The 18,259-nt window shown below is 44.9% G+C and overlaps 1 long non-coding RNA gene across 1 annotated transcript; it reads left to right on the top strand.

Moving 5' to 3' along the window:
• LOC137768563 (uncharacterized) lies at positions 1–16,355 on the top strand. The gene is made up of 3 exons (XR_011074760.1): positions 1–132; positions 945–991; positions 16,263–16,355. It is a non-coding gene; the product is annotated as an uncharacterized lncRNA (long non-coding RNA).
• Positions 16,356–18,259: the final 1,904 nt, after the last annotated feature.

The raw sequence follows: 18,259 nt of genomic DNA, 5'->3' as shown, positions 1-18,259 counted from the left end.
TCTCTGTACTTGTATTTAGAGATACACGTCCATATATTTGCCTGAACGTGTGAGTCCTTGGAATTACGGATTCATTGCCGGTAGCTGGTGATCTACGCAGAAGATCGCTAACTACAAGAAATGTTACATGCGGTGAGTAGGTGGTAGATTCTGAAGATTATTGGTAACCCCATGCTCATCCTCTTGAGTCATGGATTCAGAGGACTGCTAGCAAGCTCTTAAATACTTCTGCTTTGTATGATTTAATGGATGGAGCTGCAGGACTCATGGAAGCCTGTGAAAGGTTTTTCAGAGCATGGGTTAATTGCATAATCATTGAATCTTTTGAATATACTAGTCCTTTTGAGGAAGAAAAGATGTTTTACAGAAGGAAGCAGTTTTTGGGGGTCTTTTAGAGATGCAATTACTTCTCTTCTGTATTTATTTTAAGTATCACTCCATCTTCTTGTGTGAAAGAAAGAAATGACTACACGGTTTCAAACAGAGAAAAAGTTATGCCAACTCTTTTTAAGTGAAGAAACTTCATCCACGTGTTACTCCTAACTAGATTTTTGTCCTCCTGACTATTCACAAGGGGAAACTACCCCATGAAAAAGACTAACCTTCTGGCAGTATCTGCGATGTGTCTCACCCAGAACCCGGTGGGCTCTCCGTAGATTATTGGCAGCACTTTTATCGAGGGGGCAAAGAGAGGGAATCCAGTTACTGGAAACAGTGAGTGCAGCTTCAGAAATTGTTCTCTCTCCTGAGCGGAGAAGTTGTTTGACCTACTGACTCATTTCATAGGAATTGGGGAAAACAACCTAGTGTGGTTTTCATTGTTAGTCCTGGAGGATTCCAAAGTCTGTGTGTCTGCAAATAAGATGAGCTGGAGAAAGGTAGTGTTGCCACTTGCTGTTTCTACTTGCTTGTTCTCCTAATGGAATTCAATCCCTTGCTTCCAGGACAAGTCTAGCCTGTGCTTGGGGATCCTTTGTGTGGCTGTTCAGTGGTGAGTACAGATGACAGCAGTTTCTGATTTTTACTAGTTTTTGCTTCTCAATTTCTGAAGGGCATTTTATCCAAGTAAACGCTTTAAAGAGCATTTTTTCCTGGCACATTTATGCTACGTTTTATGTTGACCTGTAGAAAATACACTAGGTGCGGTGATAGTTACAAAAGATAGCATAACCGTAGACAGCAATGAAAGTTAAGATTTAAGATATATTTTGATAGAATAGATTTTTGCAACTTAATGACATGAAGGCAGTTTCGATTTTGACATAATTAAGTGATTTTTTTTGGTAATGTTATTTAAAACACCAGTATGGAAGGTAACAGTATATTCTAGCAAAAATAATATAATTACTAATAGTTCATGAAAGGCATATATTTTTGGCTACTAACATAATATTTATGTGCAGAGAAACTTTTGATTCTTGATGTTTTGGTTTTAAAGTAAGTTTTATCGAATCAGCTAAAGGTATCAAAAGAGGACAAAGAAAGTATACTGTACTTGGATAAAAGTAGAAGCTGAGGGTGTTTGAAGCGATTGGTATTTAAAGTGTTAGATTATGCCCTCTGTATAATTTCATATATGATGGGTCCACCAAATCACACCCTCAAGTTCTGTTCTTCACTAATGCAACAGATGCTGAGTGTATAATTATTACAGAGTTTCTCATTCTCTTTGGAGATGGATGAGGAGAAAGTTGATTCGGTCATGCTGGCGCTGTTTATCCAATTTACTGCTTTATGTCTGAATGCCTTAGGATGGGGCTTTTACCCTTTCCAGGGTGTTGGACCCCTTTGAGATTGTGATGGAAGCCACGAATCGTCTTCCCACACTAATGCACAAACACTTGCCCGCATTTTCGGCGCTTTTGCAGCCACAGTGGGGCTCATCCGCGGGCCCCGCTTAAGGGCCCTGCCAAGAGCAAGACCTCACCATTGACTCTGCCATTCCCTCGCTTCCCAGCAAACACTAGAATTTAAAAGAGAAGGTATCCAAGTCGGAAAGAAGTCATTCTCTGTGGTTGCTGGGTGGGGATAGATATAAGGTAGTTTAGCTGAGTACACAAAAAAACGCCATTAAAAAGAAAATGTAGCCCTTATTGGCCGTCAACTAAATTTAAGTCAGTATTGTAATGCTGTTGTGGAAAATAAATAGACATGATTCTTGAGTGTATTCAAAGGAGTATGACATAAAAGGGTAAGAAAATAAGACTTGCATTAGTCAGACTCATTATTATGTCCAATCTGAGTCACATTTGAAAAAAGATTTTGGGTAATTGTGAAGAGCTCCGATATACAAGCAACAGAAAGTTATATACCCTTCTAGCAAAAGAGAAAGTAACCGGAGGTTTTAGTCCCCAAAAGACTAAAGGATTTCTTGCTAAAGGCTTTTAAGTAGTAACAGTCTGATTTATCTTTGTAACACACTGCCTGCTTTCAGCAAATTGCAGTACTTTAAATGGCTGTCCTGTGTAGGGACATTTGTAACACTTCTGTGATAGCTTTGGCAAGAGTAAATTCAAATAAAACCAAAGAGATGTCGTCAGGACATAAAGTATATAATAAATACGCTTCTTTGTTGATTAATAGATAAGAAAACCTCGATTGCCAAGATGATAAAGTAAACGAGTGGCTGAGGGAAATTATGAAATCTCTGGGATCTCTTTCAAGATGAGAATAGGGAATTCTGTTTTAGACGGCGGAAACATTTATTAATTCCTTCTGCAAGCTCTGAGGGCCTCCTTTGCTAGATGCTCACGATCTGATAGAGGAGGCAAAGGTACAAAAACAGATTCACAGTGTATGATTAGTGCTCTGGCGGCAAGAAAACAGCACATGCCGCAGGACCTCAAAACACTCAGCCACCATCCGTGAGTCTTCCCAGCGGAGGTGGTGTCTGAATTGAGCCTTAAAGGACAGCCTTCAAGGAGTTAGCTGGACCAGGGAGGCAGGCGTTGTGGTGAGGGCTTCAGGCAGGAGGAGCAGCGTAGGCACAGGCTCAGAGCAATAGGTGGTATGGTGGAGGGTGTGGGGAAAGGAATGATGAGAGAAGGTGAAGCAGAAGGAGTCACTGATAAAGGGGTCTAATGCGCTGTGCCGTGTATGCCTGAAGGTGTCCACCTAGGAGGGTAATGAGGCCAGATGTACTCTTCAGAAAGATCACAGGGCTGCCCTGGAGGCAGCGGCGTGTGTGTGTGTGTGTGTGTGTGTGTGTGTGTGTGTGTGTGTGTGTGTTGGGGGCAGAGGGGATGGGTCGGGCAAGGGGCAAGGAGACCAGATAGAAAGAAAGCCCTTGTCATCCAGTGAGGAAACTACGAGGACACTGATGGCTGTGGATTTCAGAGAGATTAGCGAGGTGAAAATCGGGAAAAGGTGAAGTAAGGTTAGTGGCTTAGGTTATTAGTTGGTATCGTTCACCACAGGATGAAATCTGAGAGGAAAAACAGTTTGGAGGGGGAAGACAAGGTGACATGGATGGAGCAGGCCGAGGTGTAAGAGCCCAAGCAAGCGGGAAGGCAGTTTCTATGGGTGTGGTCCTTGAAATGTAGGTTAGCAGCAACAGTTCAAAGTGGTGGTGGCCTTGACCTGTGTGAAGACCTGTTTCTAAAGCAGTGGGTCACTCTTCCAAATTGTTTATATGGTATTTAAAATTTTTTCTGACTAACTTGTAATGAAACTTTTTAAAAAATATAGAATAAGATGAAGATGAAATAAAAATTACCTCTGATTCCATCACCCAAAGCTCTGTTAATATTTATGTATATTTATTTCCTTCCAATATTTTCCTGAATATGCACACGTGTGCACACACACACACACACACACACAGTTGCAAGATCAGCATCATTCTGTATAGGCATTTTTATATCTCACATTAAATGCACATCTTCTCCACATGCTTTAAAATGCTTTAAAAACATTTTTAAATGTTTTAAAATAATGGTGCATTATTCTCTAATTTGGGAGTGTTCAGTTTGCTTCCATTTTTTTAAAAGCTATTTTTACATTACAATAATTATCCTTTTTTTGTTAGTATAAAACTTTTAATTATATTTTGGCTAGAATTTTCCTGAGAAGTTTTTTTTAAATTGATTTACAATATTATATTAGTTTCAGGTGTAGAACATAGTCATTCAACATTTTTATAGATTATACTTCATTTAAAGTTATTACAAAATAATTTTATAAAAGGTAGTTTGTATCTCTTAATCCTGTAGCCCTGTTTTATCCCTCCCCCCTTCCCTGTCCCCACTGGTACCCACTAGTTTATTTTCTAAATCTGTGAGTCTGTTTCTTTTTTGTTATATACATTCATTTATTTTTTTAAAACTTAATATTATTTTTTAGATTTATTTATTTATTTATTTATTTTGGCTGTTCCAGGTCTTAGTTGTGGCATGCGGGATCTTTTAGTTGTGGCATGCATGCAGGATCTAGTTCCCCAAGCAGGGATCGAACCCAGGCCCCCTGCATTGGGAGCTCAGGTTCCTACCCACTGGACCACCAGGGAAGTCCCTACATTCGTTTATTTTATTGTTTTAGATTCCACTAACATACAGTATTTGTCTTTCTCTGTCTGACTTATCTCACTAAGCATAATACTCTCTAGGTCCATCCACATTGTTATAAATGGCGGAATTCCACTCTTTTTCATGGCTGAGTAATATTCCATTGTGTGTGTGTGTGTGTGTGTGTGTGTGTGTGTGTGTGTGTGTATACACATATATGTGTGTATGTATATACACACGCACACGTGCACACACACCCCCCACATCTTCTTTTTCCACTCATCTGTTGATGGACACGGGTTGCTTCCATGTCTTGGCTTTTGTAAATAGTGCTGCTATGAACATTGGGGTGCATGTATCTTCTTCAATTAGTTTTTATTTTTTATTTTTTTGGATATATACCCAGGAGTGGAATTGCTGGATCATGTGGTAGTATTTTTAGTTTTTTTGTGACACCTTCATACTGTTTTCCATAGCAGTTGCACCGATTAACATTTCCAGCAGTGTACAAGGGTTCCCTTTTCTCCACATCCTTGCCAAAATTTGCTATTTGTAGATTTTTTGATAATAGTTGTTCTGACAGGTGTGAGGTTATATCTCATTGTGGTTTTGATTTGCATTTCTCTAATAATTAGTGTGTTGAATATCTTTTCACGTGCCTGTTGGCCATCTGTATGTCTTCTTTGGGAAAATGTCTATTCAGGTCTTCTACCCATTTTTTAAACTGGATTGTTTGTCTTTTTGATGTTGAGTTATATGAGCTGTTTATATATTTTGGATATCAATCCATTTTCAGTCATATCATTTTCAAATGTTTTCTCCCATTCAGTATTGTCTTTTCGTTTTGTCCCATTCAGTAGGTTGTCTTTTCGTTTTGTCGAAGGTTTCCTTTGCTGTGACAGTAATTAACCTTTTAAATACATGCGTCTTGGACATATTTTTAATGATTTCCTTAGGATAGATCCCTTGCAGTATACTTATTAAGTCAAACGAGCTGAACTCTTTAAAGATTCTGGATACCCTTTGCCTGTTTGTTTTCTAGAAAATTTATATCAAGTCACACACATTCTAGCAATGGATGAAATGCCCGTTTCACCATAATCTCTTGAGTTTTACCTATTTTTAAATCTTTAGACAAAAACATTACATTATTTTTGGTTGATTTATTCAACAGCTGTTTGATGAGTACCCACTCTGTGACAGGCATGTGGCATTTTTTCATGGCTATCCATAAAGTTTAACTTCTTTATGTGTTTATTAGTCCATTGTTTCCTTTTGTAAATGTTCTGTTCATGTCCATTACCAACTTTTCTGTTGGAGTGTAATTATTCTATAATGTATTTGAACTGTTCTGTAATTTATTTAGTCTTGTGTGTGTGTGTGTGCACGTGTGCATGTGATATTTGCAGAGAATATTTTTCCCAGCTTCTTTGATTTTTAATTTTGCTTATGATTTTTTAAGATATAGAACCTTTACATTTTATTTAGCTGAAAATGAAATGATTTTTGTCTGTTTTTTTTTTTTTTTCTTTGTGACTTCTGTTACCTTGGGCTTAGGAATTCCTTCCCACCCAGCAGTTGGAAAATATTCATCTAATTAAAAATTTAGAGAAACATTTTTTATGGAAAATCCACCAAATTAGAAGTGAAGTATGAGAAAAAGATCCAAATGGGTTTTTTTTTTCACGAAGTAGATCCCTCAACATTGTGTGCTGAGTCATCTGCATTTGCCCAGTTAATCTTTGGTGCTTCTTTTATATTTCAAGACCCTGTACTGTTATATGTAGCTGTAAGAGTCCATGAGTTTTGGTGGATATTAGCACCCGAGCGGAGATGTGAAAATACTTTTTTTCCAACATCTTATTATAAAAAATCGCAAGCACACAGCAAAGTTGAAAGAATTTTACAGTGAACCCCCATATATACACCTACTAGATTCTGCAATTAATGTTTTAGCACTTTTTCCTTTATCATTTATCTATTCATGTAATACCTTTTAAACCTCCTGAATCATTTGAATTCAAAACTGGGCTCAAAGACATTTTCCTTCATTCTGTTTTCTCTCTAACTTGTAGGCTTGATTTCCAGGAAACTTTTAGCAATTTATATTAATACAGTAAAATGGTGAACATCCTAATAGATACCAAGAGAAACTGCTTGGTTTCTCTTAATTTCATGGATATGGTTTGATTTGTCAGCGTTATGATGATGATTCACATCACGATGGGTTTGTTTTTCAAACATCATTCTCTATTAAGGGCTCCGTCCTCCACTACAGTACAGTTGCTTTTTGTTCTTTTCGGATGGAACTGAAGAGGACATTGAAGAAAGGGATAGAAAGGCCACTCAGTAGACACCGAGATGCTTGTGGAAGTCTGTGGTGGGTGGGCCTTGCCAGAGCTGGCAAGGGGGCTGGCTGGGCCTCAGTGGGCTTTGAGAGAAGGCTTTTGCCGGAGTCAGCCACGTTCCCGAGTGGCTGCCATCAGGCTCTGCCACTTGAGCCCTCAGCATGAAGGCTGCTTTGCCCAGGGCAGCCTGTCCCAGACCTGCCCTGCTAACGTTTGGCTTTGAATGTCCCTGGTTCACAGCGAGTGATCAGGATGAATAAACCTTAGGTCAAGGAGCTTAGTCACCTCTTTCCAGCCTAAATGATGAGCACCCTAAATTCCCATGAGTTTTTGGTGCTTGAAAGCATCTCAGCTTAGAGATGGGTTTGCAGCCATGTCTTAACAGCAGACTGACCTACTGCGTCTGCCTCTTGGTGCAGCATACAATTAGATGATGGAAGAAGGCACAACCTGCGTTAAAAGACTCACCCGTGGTCACCGCTAGAAATTAACCATGGTTTAATTTTTGTACTTTTTTTTCCCCATCCAAGCCTCAATTTCCTATATGCAGAATAAGGTGATTTCATTAGATTATATAGAAGATTTTTTTTCTTTATCCTAAACCTTTGATTTTAATCTAGAGCATTAAATGTAGGTCAGTATTCACCCCTTTCTCAGAAATCTGGGAAGACAGTTTTGTTTTGTTTTTTTCCAGTTTCTTTGAATAATACTTTCCAGGCTGTTAAGACCATCGATGAAGCTCACCAGACTCTGGATCTAGGGCTAGAATTGTAAAGCCGTTAGTTCCTTGTGAAAGGAATGAGAGGGCATTCCTGAGACGGCGCACAGGGGGAAGCCTTACTCACAGGAAGCATATTAGCTGACTAGCTGCTTACAGAGCATGTTCCCTCCTCGACCTCCGGGAGACTCATCCTGTGGTCCAGTGTCACCTTTGTTCTAAATTTTCTGCTCGTAGCGGATGATGCAATAGTATTTTAGAAGTCTAGCCAACGAGTGCTTTGAAATGGAAGGATAGCTATACTGAAAAAATTTAACATAATCTAAATTGATATTCTAGTAATATCAGTATTCAGAAGAGGCATCCTATTTGAGGGATTTTCAGGAAAAAGAAAAGTTCAAGAACCTGAGTTTTTCCCATGCCACTGTCCCCTCTCGCCTTTACACTCCAGCAAGACTCAGCTTGTTGCTTCCCAAACCCGCTGGGCCATTTCCTGTTACCCTCCCTTTGAACACGCGGCGCCTCCAGCCTTACCCCTCTGCCCACCTCCCGAACACCATCACGCCCCACCCAGCCCAGTGCTGCCTTTCACTCTACAGATACACAGAAAGTATGGAGTTTATTTGGCTTTCATTAATTTGCCAGAAGCAAGGGGAGGGTACTTACAAAGCACTACTCTAACCTGTTGTTTTCCGCGCTATTAGAATGTAAAGCAGACTGATGTAAGAACCGGCTGTCCCCATCAGTCATCACCATGCTGTGCATAGGGTTTATGAATCGTCTTCTAAATCCACAGCTAGTTTTAAAATCTAGTTTCCGGGCTAGGTCTGCAGGAAATACGACTGTGAGATCATAAATGCTATGGAGTGAGTATGAAGTTATTTACCAGGTCCTGTTATGTTAGCACTTGGGAATCGTACGAAAGCTGCTTTGTAAGTTGGGTTGTACCTGTTTGGAACCTAGCATCTCCAAAGGGGTTAACATGTGAAAAATATAACTGGCTTTAAAATGAGTTTAAATTAAATTGTAAAGTTTTTAAACATAAAATAAGGTTTGGGGTACATTCACAGGCAGTGGGATTATATAACAGGTGTTTTACATTCACAGGCAGTGGGATTATATAACAGGTTTGTAAGGAAAATAAGATATGTGAGGTACATCCTTAACTTTTTTTTTTTTTAAATTTTATTTATTTATTTATTTATGGCTGTGTTGGGTCTTCGTTTCTGTGCGAGGGCTTTCTCTAGTTGCGGCAAGCGGGGGCCACTCTTCATCGCGGTGCGCAGGCCTGTCACTATCGTGGCCTCTCTTGTTGTGGAGCACAGGCTCCGGACGCGCAGGCTCAGTAGTTGTGGCTCACGGGTCCAGCTGCTCCGCGGCATGTGGGATCTTGCCAGACCAGGGCTCGAACCCGTGTTCCCTGCATTGGCAGGCAGATTCTCAACCACTGTGCCACCAGGGAAGCCCCATCCTTAACTTTTAAGATAGATGTCTTGAAGAGGAAACTCTAATGAAATACCCTATGGTGTTACTCTCAGGGATTTAAAAAAACAACAGAGGGCACAGAAACAATGTTTTAGGTAGATGGGGGATATTTTCCAGTACAGAATCTTTCATGTACTGATTTAATTGAGAGCCCTCTCATTTGACACTGAAGTATGAATATCATCACCACTGTGGTGATAACAGTGTCAGTTAGCTGTGACCTAATCTGTACCAACCATGACTAACCAAGGATTCCAGGTCACTTCGGTTGTATTTCCTATGGCCTCACTGTTCCGGGGGCAGGATTAACAAGGAATAACTCATTTCTGTGTTCAGGCCTCTAATTGTTCATTCATGTAAACAATAGGTGAGAATAGACCTGACCCAACACAGGTGCAAGAGATTAGTAATACTAACAACAGTAGGTAACACTTTTAGCTGGGCCCCATATGTCAGGCACTGGGCCGAGTACTTTACTTGGTTGTCTGTTTTAATAAACAATCCTGTGTGGCAGGTGCTATTATTATACCCATTTTACAGCTAGGAAACTGAGGCACAGAGAAATTAAGTTTTTTCTCCCAAGATTACACAGCTAGTAAGTGGAGGAGCCAGGATCAAATCACAGAAGTCTGGCTCCTAAACCCAAGCTCTTAATTTGTATCCTATTCAGTTTCCATAAACGACTCATATTTTGGAAGCATTTTTATCCTTTGGGGCCACTCAATTTCATTTAGTCAATTATCTTTTGTAGTGGTTTTCATATATTAGGGAGGATGGATGCAGCCCCCAAAGCTGGGCGTTATCATGCCTTACCTTGCTCTGGATCTTCACCTGGTTACAGCTTGTCATTAACGATGCACGTTACCACAACCTGCCCCCACGGCTCCAGCCAACGCGCTTTTGGTAATAAGAGAGTAGTATGTCCAAAAAAGGTAATTAACAAAGCAACTATCCCAGCTACCAAAAAAGCGATGAGGTGTGGCCCATGATGGAATCCCCTTTTCTTTTATTACTGGAAATGAATAGAATCATTAATATTGTGCCTTCCAGTAAGTTCAGGCCCTATAATTTAAGCGCACTGTCAGGACGCAGAAATCTGTCATCTTGTGAGACTATTATTGCTTGGTAGACTGACTACATAATGCCTCAGTCAGGAAGAGCGGGTTTTCCAGTGATATTGCACAAAGGCCCTTCATGCGTTGGTCTCATCTTTTGGCATTACCCCATCCTTACCTCTATTCCATGGTCTCTGGTCCAGCCAGATGAAGCTGGTCATGTTTGCCCTCCGCGTGGAAGCTCTTTCCTTCCCTCTCTTCCTAGCCGACCACTACTGTTCTCTTCAGATGAAACCTCCTCCAGGCAGCCTTCCCTGACTGCTCAGGATCAGGTCAAGTGCCCCACATGCTTCCACAGCACCCTCTGCTTACCCTTTTGTGCACACATCATACCAAATTCTAACTTCCTGTTTCTTGTCTGTCTTCCCTGACTTGCGCTGGCCCTTTAAGAGCCAGGATTGGTATTGTTTACCTTTGGGTAAACACCCTGACACACAAGACAGTGCCTGACACATGGCAGGTACTCAGCAAATGTTCGAATGAGAGAGAGGTAGAAATGACATACTTGGTGACAAGGGAAGCTAATATATGAAATATCCAGTGTTGACAGTTCCTAAGGTACATTCATGATATTACCTGACTGAATCCTCACCGCAACTCTGGGAAGTCAATTTCTTTAACCCCGTTGCACTGACATGGAAACATCAGCTTACCCCGGTTCATATACACAGTTTGTAGGTGGGAAAGCCAGGACTTGAGCTTAGGTCTCTGACGCCAGGTCTTACGTTCTGACATACCATGTGAATATTCCAAGGCCGGTCTTAGTTCAGGTATTAGACTCTGTAACAAAGCAGTGTGTCATTCTTGTCCTCACCAAGTAGATCCAGAGGGAGAATCAACAGGTTTTAATTTCTCTCCCTTTTAATGTCTTCCTTGGCATCCTCCTACCCCCCCATCCCCACCCACGTTTCCAGGGAAAGCTTTACAGTGACCTGTGATGGATCCTTTCCAAGTTTCTAGGTGTTGACGGTGAATCTTTTGTATGCAGACCAAGCTGGCTGCTGCTCTTATTTGGAGGAGGGGAGTAGTAGAGCTTTTGGAAAAATGGAGAACTGCGGGGGTTCTGGTAAAGCTCTTGAGCAAATTGAGTAAGATCCTGGTGTATTAGGGAGTACGAAATGAGCAGGGTGGGAGGTGTGTGTGTCTGGGCACCGAGAAAGTGAGCAAGAGGATATGAGTCGGGGGCTGGTTCGGTTGACAAGTTAAGAGGCTGTTGAGAGGTTGCTGGCTGTGTAATTGACCAGTTGAATAGATCTTAATGTCAGACTGGGGTGTTCTCCACGGGCCTGCCGGCGGGGGCGGGCTGGGGCGGGCGGCAGGGCAAGCTAGTGAGCTGGCAGCATCTTGGACACACAGAGCTAGGTATGACGGACTCACCTGGAATGCAGGGCCTGTGTCATTTCCATAAGCAGGTAGCCCGCGGAATACAGAGTCAGACAGAGAGAGAGATTTGGGCAACGTTTCCTAAACTTTAAAAGTTCAGGATTTAATACTCAGCCCTGCTCTGTTCTAGGTACTCCTGGGAATGTTGTCAAAGGGAGGAATTTTTAATTTCACACAGAAATTAATTTTGCCACCACGATAGAACGTTAGACAAAGTTCATAAATTCCTCCAGCGGTGGTTTGGAGTGTCAGTTATGGACGTCTCCTTTTGTACCTGGTTATCCACAGTAAGAAGCCATCCCAGCATTTTATTATGGTTTAACTGGGGGGTGGGCAAGGTCAGGATGAGATGGCGATGCAGTTAGAAGTACCTTCTACAGGACATTCACAGATGAGAGTGACTCGGAGGTCAAGGCAGTCTGGCGTCATTGTTCATTCAGTCAACAAAGATTTCTTGAGCAGCTGCTGTGTGCCAGGCACTGGTCAGCACTGAGAAGATGATGACAGTGATCTCTGTCACCATGGAACTTGAGTAAATGCACAGAAAAGCAGTCTATTAAAACTCAGGCTCCATGAGACGAGGGGAAAGGTGCTCTGTGATGCAAGAGGGCCTTCCTTTCAAGTGGTTCTGTGAGGAGGTGATCTCCAAGGTTAGAGCTGCAGGATGGGAAGGAATGTGTGGGCGGAGGAGTTGGGGGGAAGGTTCCAAGCGCCGAGATCAGCACGTTTAAGAGGCTCTGGAGTGGGAAACGAGTCTGGCCTTTGAAGATCAGGAAGAAGGCAGGTGTGGCCCAGGTGAGAGAGGGGCAAGCAGGTGCAGCCCCTCAGAGGCCTTCAGCTTGGTCCCTCCCTGCTCTGGAAGGTGTCCATCCCAGAGGTCTCAGGGACATGCTCAATGACCCCCGGAAGTGTCCGCGGCCCAGGCACCCAGGCTCTTAGGAGAGCCCTTGTCCCCCTTGCCACCTTCCTCTCCTGATACTGTCACTTGTTGAGGGGAATAAACAAGGATATACAGCAAAAGCAGATTTTAGTGAAACCAGTAGTCATATCAGGTGCCCCAAAGTGTGAGAATATGCCCACAGGACTATACAGTGACTTTAAACGGGACTGGGTTTAAACCGATGATCTGCCCGCCGTACCGTGGGTCACATGTGCCAGTCTTGTGAGCGGGAACACAGCCAGGCGGCAGGATTTAAACAAAAATCTTGGTCAAGGCTGCAAAGTGAAACCTGCGTTCTTGGCCCCCAAGGTTCTGGTGGTCCGCCGAGCGGTGGAGCTGTTTCCGTGGGCAGGGCGGGAGAGGCCCTTTTCTGACGTTAAACATCCTCCCGTCTGGGCCTCCCCAGCGAGCAGCCTGGCGGCCTCCTGCTCGGCGAGTCCCCCCCTCCCGAGTCCCGTGTGGGAAGGGAGTGCTCCCCTGCGCTGCCCGTGAGGTCGGGGCAGGCCTCTGGCCACGCGTCCCTCCTCTTTCTCCGCGCACCCTTGCCCTTTGAATCACCTTGCCCCCATTTTAGAAGAAATGAACTTTGAAGCTGGGGGGTGGGGTGAGGCCAGGAGGAAGAGAGCGCTGGGACGTGTTGTGTGAGCACTGGTCCTGATCCTTTTTGTCTTTTACTACCTGTAGGGGCAGATGGACGCGGAGAAGCTGCTGGCAGGAAGGGCTGATTGTTCTCAAGGTTATGGGTTATGCAACAGAGCAGAAGAGCTTTGAGGATGCAGGAGGAGGTCAGAGCAGCTTGTCCACAAGGCATTTTACGCAGAAGTTTCCCTTTATATAAGATTTTATTGGCTTGACTGTCATTAAGAATTCCTGTGCCCGCATTTAGCTGGATCTCTGGGGTGAGTCGTTATTGCCAGTCTGCAGTTAAAGTAAGTGATTTCCTTTAAAGGACTCTACTTCCAAAGTTTTCCTGAGATGCCAGGCTGAAGCAGGTACCCTTGGCGCCTGTGTTTGAATAGAATGTCATTATATCCTAGTCTGTAAATTTGTACTCGAGTCCGTGAGAAAGAAAAAAAGGAGACTATTCCGCCTTCTTTATCCAGTTACGAAGTGCAGGTAGACGGTGATGTAATAGATTCTGTGGACCAGGCTGTGCTGAGCTTGCGTCTGGGACAGGGACCAGACGGATGAGAGTAGAAGCAGAAGGTATTTTTAGTCTGTCAGGGCTGCTCTGAGACACGGGTTCCTCCCCTACCGCAGTACTTCCCAGCGGGAGGTTCAGTGCCAGGCGCACTTGCTCTGGTTCACTTCACTTCTATATTATGCTTTCAAATATTCATGAGGCCTGGTGGGCTGCCGATTTGATGAAGCAGCTTTGAAACCCACACGATTCAGCTCGAGTCTGTGACATTGCTTAGAGGGCCTCTCAGAGAGCTCTGTGTCCCACCCAGGGACCAGTGCCTTCCCTCTGAGGTGTGGTTTTCTCTGGAAATCGGGGCCTGGGGACATAGTTCACTCTTTTTCTCTTTTCCTACACTGAGGTGATTCAGGCACACGTGGAAGTTCTGATGCTGACATGACCTCTACAAGTAGGTTCTTGAAATTTGGGGTGAACCGATTTAAACCACTAGCAATGGTAAATCAATTGAACGCTTCAGTGAGGTTATAAATCAAGTACAACTTGCAAAAAGTGATAAAAGGAAGGGATCCTGTCTGGAATGTACCAGCTGTCTCTAGAATCACTTTTGCAAGCTGAAGAGCTTCTGCCTATAGTAAGAAAAGTGTAGGTCAATTTCCATACAAGGGTTTTTGCCTCTCTGGTAAACTTCTGCTTGGCTGGTCGTTGTTTTGATTGAGGGCCGGTCCGTCTCTCTGGCCCTCTGAGCAAGTGGTGCCAGTAAGAGCACAGAAAGCACCACGTACTGTATGGAGGAAGCACTGGGTGGGATTAGGAGGCCGGATCCCTGTCTCTTCCATCCAATCCCCGCCCCCTCCCCAATATCTACGCCAGCCCGTGAGCACCAGTGACCCTGGGAGGTTCCCGGGCCTCTCCCTCTCCCTCTTGATAAGATGAGACAGGATATAACCTACAGGCCCTGAAGTCAGGCTACCTGGGTCTGCAACCCGCTTCTGCCACTTGCTGGCTGTGTGACTCTGGGCACATTAACGTTACTTAATGTCTTGGTGCCTCAGTTTCCTAGTCTGTCAAATGGGAGTAGTACCCACCTCACAGGCTGCTGTGAGGCCTGAATGGGTTAAAGTGTGTGGAGTGCCTGCAAGGTGGTTTACCTTTCTTGGGAAGGATCACAAACGCTGGTTCCAGTGATGGAGTCTCTGTTACTTTCTCCTACCTCTTCAGGCAAATAGACCTACGTGGTCACGAGAGCCAGTCAGAGCAAGTGACAACCCAGGAAGCCCGAGGGGCCCTGGGTTGGGGTCTTGGTGCCCTCTCTGTGCCTGCCTTCCTCCCCGGCTGCTTACACAGCAGCCCTCGCCTCCCCAGGAAAGGCTCAGCCCCACGCAGAGCACAGGCCCCAGCAGCCCCCGCAGATAACTGCGCAGGGGGACATGGGGTCTCAGGTGGGCAGTGTCGCTGACCTGGGGACAGTGCCCCTGGGCCTGTCGAGGTCCCGGCAGCATGTGCCAGTTTCCTGCAGTTTCAAGGATCATTGTCAGACTGGGTCATGGGGCCAAGCTCTTTACTAGCTGGTTCTCCTTGGTGAAAACTGGAAAACTTTTCCTTCTCAGTCTACGTTTTCAAACACCCAACACACTTCTCTGAGGGCTTGGCTGGCTACCCTTCAGATATCCCAGTGAGAGACAAGACCACCAGTTTTCATGCTGCCCACACCTCTCCACCCCCCAAATCACCTGATACTCCATGCTTTCTACAGAGGTTCTCAGTGGGAGAAAAGTTATGTTTATGGGGCAAGTTCAGAGAGCTTGTGTCTCCTTTCCAGAATTTACTTGGTGGCTCTGCCCTATGTGGTGGAGAACCCTGTTCTCTTAAGTTTGGGTGGTTCCACCCAACCTCCACCGGGAATTACATCTTTAAAGGCTGCCTGGGCAGGAGAGTCCGGGACTCCCTTGGGGATTGGCGAGGGGCATCTGTGAATCCAAGGGGGGAGCTGAAGAGGTGAGCAATCCGGGAAGAGAAAGCCAGGTCGAGGGCAGGTGAAGTTGTGCTGATTGCCTTGTAAGTCACAAACCTGAAGTTTTGTCAGATCTCTGGGTAAGGAGAGAACCACCCTGAATAGATAACAGTGTCTTAAATCGACTTCACAAGGAACTAAGCTGAGAATGGTAGATATTCTTCATCACTCAAAATTGTTAGTCCAAAAGGCCTAGAAAAGGCCAGCCCCTTCTGGTGGTTAAAACCAAGTGCTCCCAGTTTTCTGCACAAAAACCTGGAAATTCTCTCCCGGCATCCTGAAGGGTCTGGCCATGGAATGGCTGTGTGAGGCTGCCCCCTTGGGGCCAGCATCAGCAGTGCGTGTGTAACCTGTTGATGGAGGCTCTCTGAAATAGTCATTTTAAAGGTCTTTTGAAAAGACTTTTCTCAGTCACTCTCTCTCTACACGTGTCACTCCATATCCAGGGCTTAACCATTCTGCTTTGCTATCTTTCTAATCCGTACTTTGCCCTCTTTGGACTCCAAGGTCACTACTTTCCAGTAAGCTCTTCCACTGGCCTCCCAACTGATCTTTTTAAAATGTAAATCTGATTGTCTTTCTCTTACTCAGAGCCCTTTAATGGCTCCTCCTTTTCCAGGTTCCAGTGCCTCTCTCAGAAGATCCCTGAAGCCCGCTTCTCTGCCCCGGACCACGTCTTTACCTGTGTTCCTCTCTTTTCCTCATCCGTTCATCTGCTGACACCTGTGCATTCTTAGGAGTCGTCTCAGGTATCACCTCCTCCAGGGAGCCCTCTGGATTACATTAGATAATGTGATGTAGTAAGAGGGAGGAGGGGAGGGAGAAAACGTGAGCACACTGCGTTATAACCAAGTGCTTTTCTTCCCCTCCCACAAGACATAAGCTACCTGAGAGGGGAGACTTTTTTTCTCTGTGTCACAGTGTCTGGCATATCACTGTTGCTCACCACTATAGAGGGAATAAAGGGAGGCAGGATAAAAGCAGGCGAAGACCCAGATCACTGACTAATTCCTCTTGGGCGTGATGGAGCTCGGGAAAGAACTAAGCTAAGCTCCAGGCCCGAGAGTAAAGGCACAGCCAGTCAGTGCGGGTGAAGAGAAGTCCATCACCTCGCGGAGCAGGCCAGCTAACCTCTCCTTCCAGCCCGCCCTCCTGCTGCTCACTCAGAATGCTTCTGTGGAAGAGTCCAGACTCCATGGCAGGACCCACCCACCTATATTGCACACCTTTTTGATATGTGCCCAAAGTACCATCCAGAGTCTAGGTCTCAAGAATTATTTGCTGATGGACTTAATTACTTACTTGACAGGCGGCAAGAGCACATCCTGAAGTGTCAATTAAGACCTGTGTTAAATCAAATGTACTTCAATTTAAAAAAAAAGAACAGGGAAGAAAAAAAAAAGGCGTGTGTTTCTGACCGTCTGTGGGTATGAGGCACTGCGCTGGCCACTGTGGGCCAGCAGAGAGAAGGCATTGTTCTGTGCCTGCAAGGAGCTGACCGTCTAGCTGGGGAGAAGACAGAGCATGCAGGCCACGTTAGGGAACGAGATAGCAGATGTGAACGTGTCACAAGGCAGTGTGTGATTAATTGCCAAACAAAGAGCTCAAGAATGTGGTGGTGACTGAGCATGATAATGTATGTCCAAGTGCCTCAGCCCTTCAGCACTCCTGACCCCAGCCAGCCCTGCCGTCCGCCTCTCTCACACCCTGTTGATCCACCTCATACAATGTAGGTACTCGGCCAGTGCAAAGCCCCTCACGCCCAGGCCCCGGCCCACCTCCCAGCCCCGTGTGCCCCGCAGCCCTTCAACCCAAAGCTGCAGAGATACCGAAGAGAACTCGCCGTCTTATTTCTGTAGCACCCGCCTTCCTTCCTTGTCCAACCTTGTCCCTCCGTTAAAACCCTCCTTTTCCTTCAAAATTCAGCCTAGAGTTCCTCCGTAAAGCCTGCTGAGTCTGCAGGCAGAGCTCCTTCCACGTGCTAGGTGGCGATGCTCGCGTGCTTCTGTCCTGCGAGGGATGTAAACTCCTGCTGCAGGGACGGTGTCTTTTCCCTTCATACTCGGAGCACCTGACATGCTGTCTGACGTGGAGCACACGTCCCTTAAATGTTTGTCGTTGACTGAAGGGACTTAACACATTGGAAGGACTGAGTAAACGTCGGTTGGCTTTGCACGGTTAAGATGTTAAGTGCTGTGAGTGCAGGAGAGGGTGACATGCCCGAGTGGTCCAGGGAGGCTCCGTAGAGCGAGAAGGGAATATTGAACTGAACCTTAGCGGTTTTGTACACCTGAAACTGGCAAAGAATGAGAAGGATCCCAGGTGGAGTAGCTCAGTGTCTGTGGCTGCTGGCAACCCACCCAGCCTCTCAAAACAGAAAAACAGACCAGAGGGAGGCAGCCGATTTCAGTTGGAGCAGAGGGTTTACCTAAAGGAAGTCGAGAGGATGCCCTGGAGAAAGTTTGGACTTAGGCGGAGGAAAGACCTCAAAAGCAATGGGCTATCTTGCTGGCAGCGGATGCCCTTTGTTACTTTTGAAAACCATGGTGACTTGATCAAAGTGGTGTTGAAAGTGGGAGCTGCCCTGTGGCCCTGCCTTCATTTTATACCACAGCC

This window comes from Eschrichtius robustus, chromosome 8 (genome assembly GCF_028021215.1).
Source record: "Eschrichtius robustus isolate mEscRob2 chromosome 8, mEscRob2.pri, whole genome shotgun sequence".
In the NCBI taxonomy this organism is placed as follows: Eukaryota; Metazoa; Chordata; class Mammalia; order Artiodactyla; family Eschrichtiidae; genus Eschrichtius; species Eschrichtius robustus.
The sequence above is the reverse complement of the archived record's forward strand: the minus strand, read 5'-3'. Positions and strand labels throughout refer to the sequence as shown.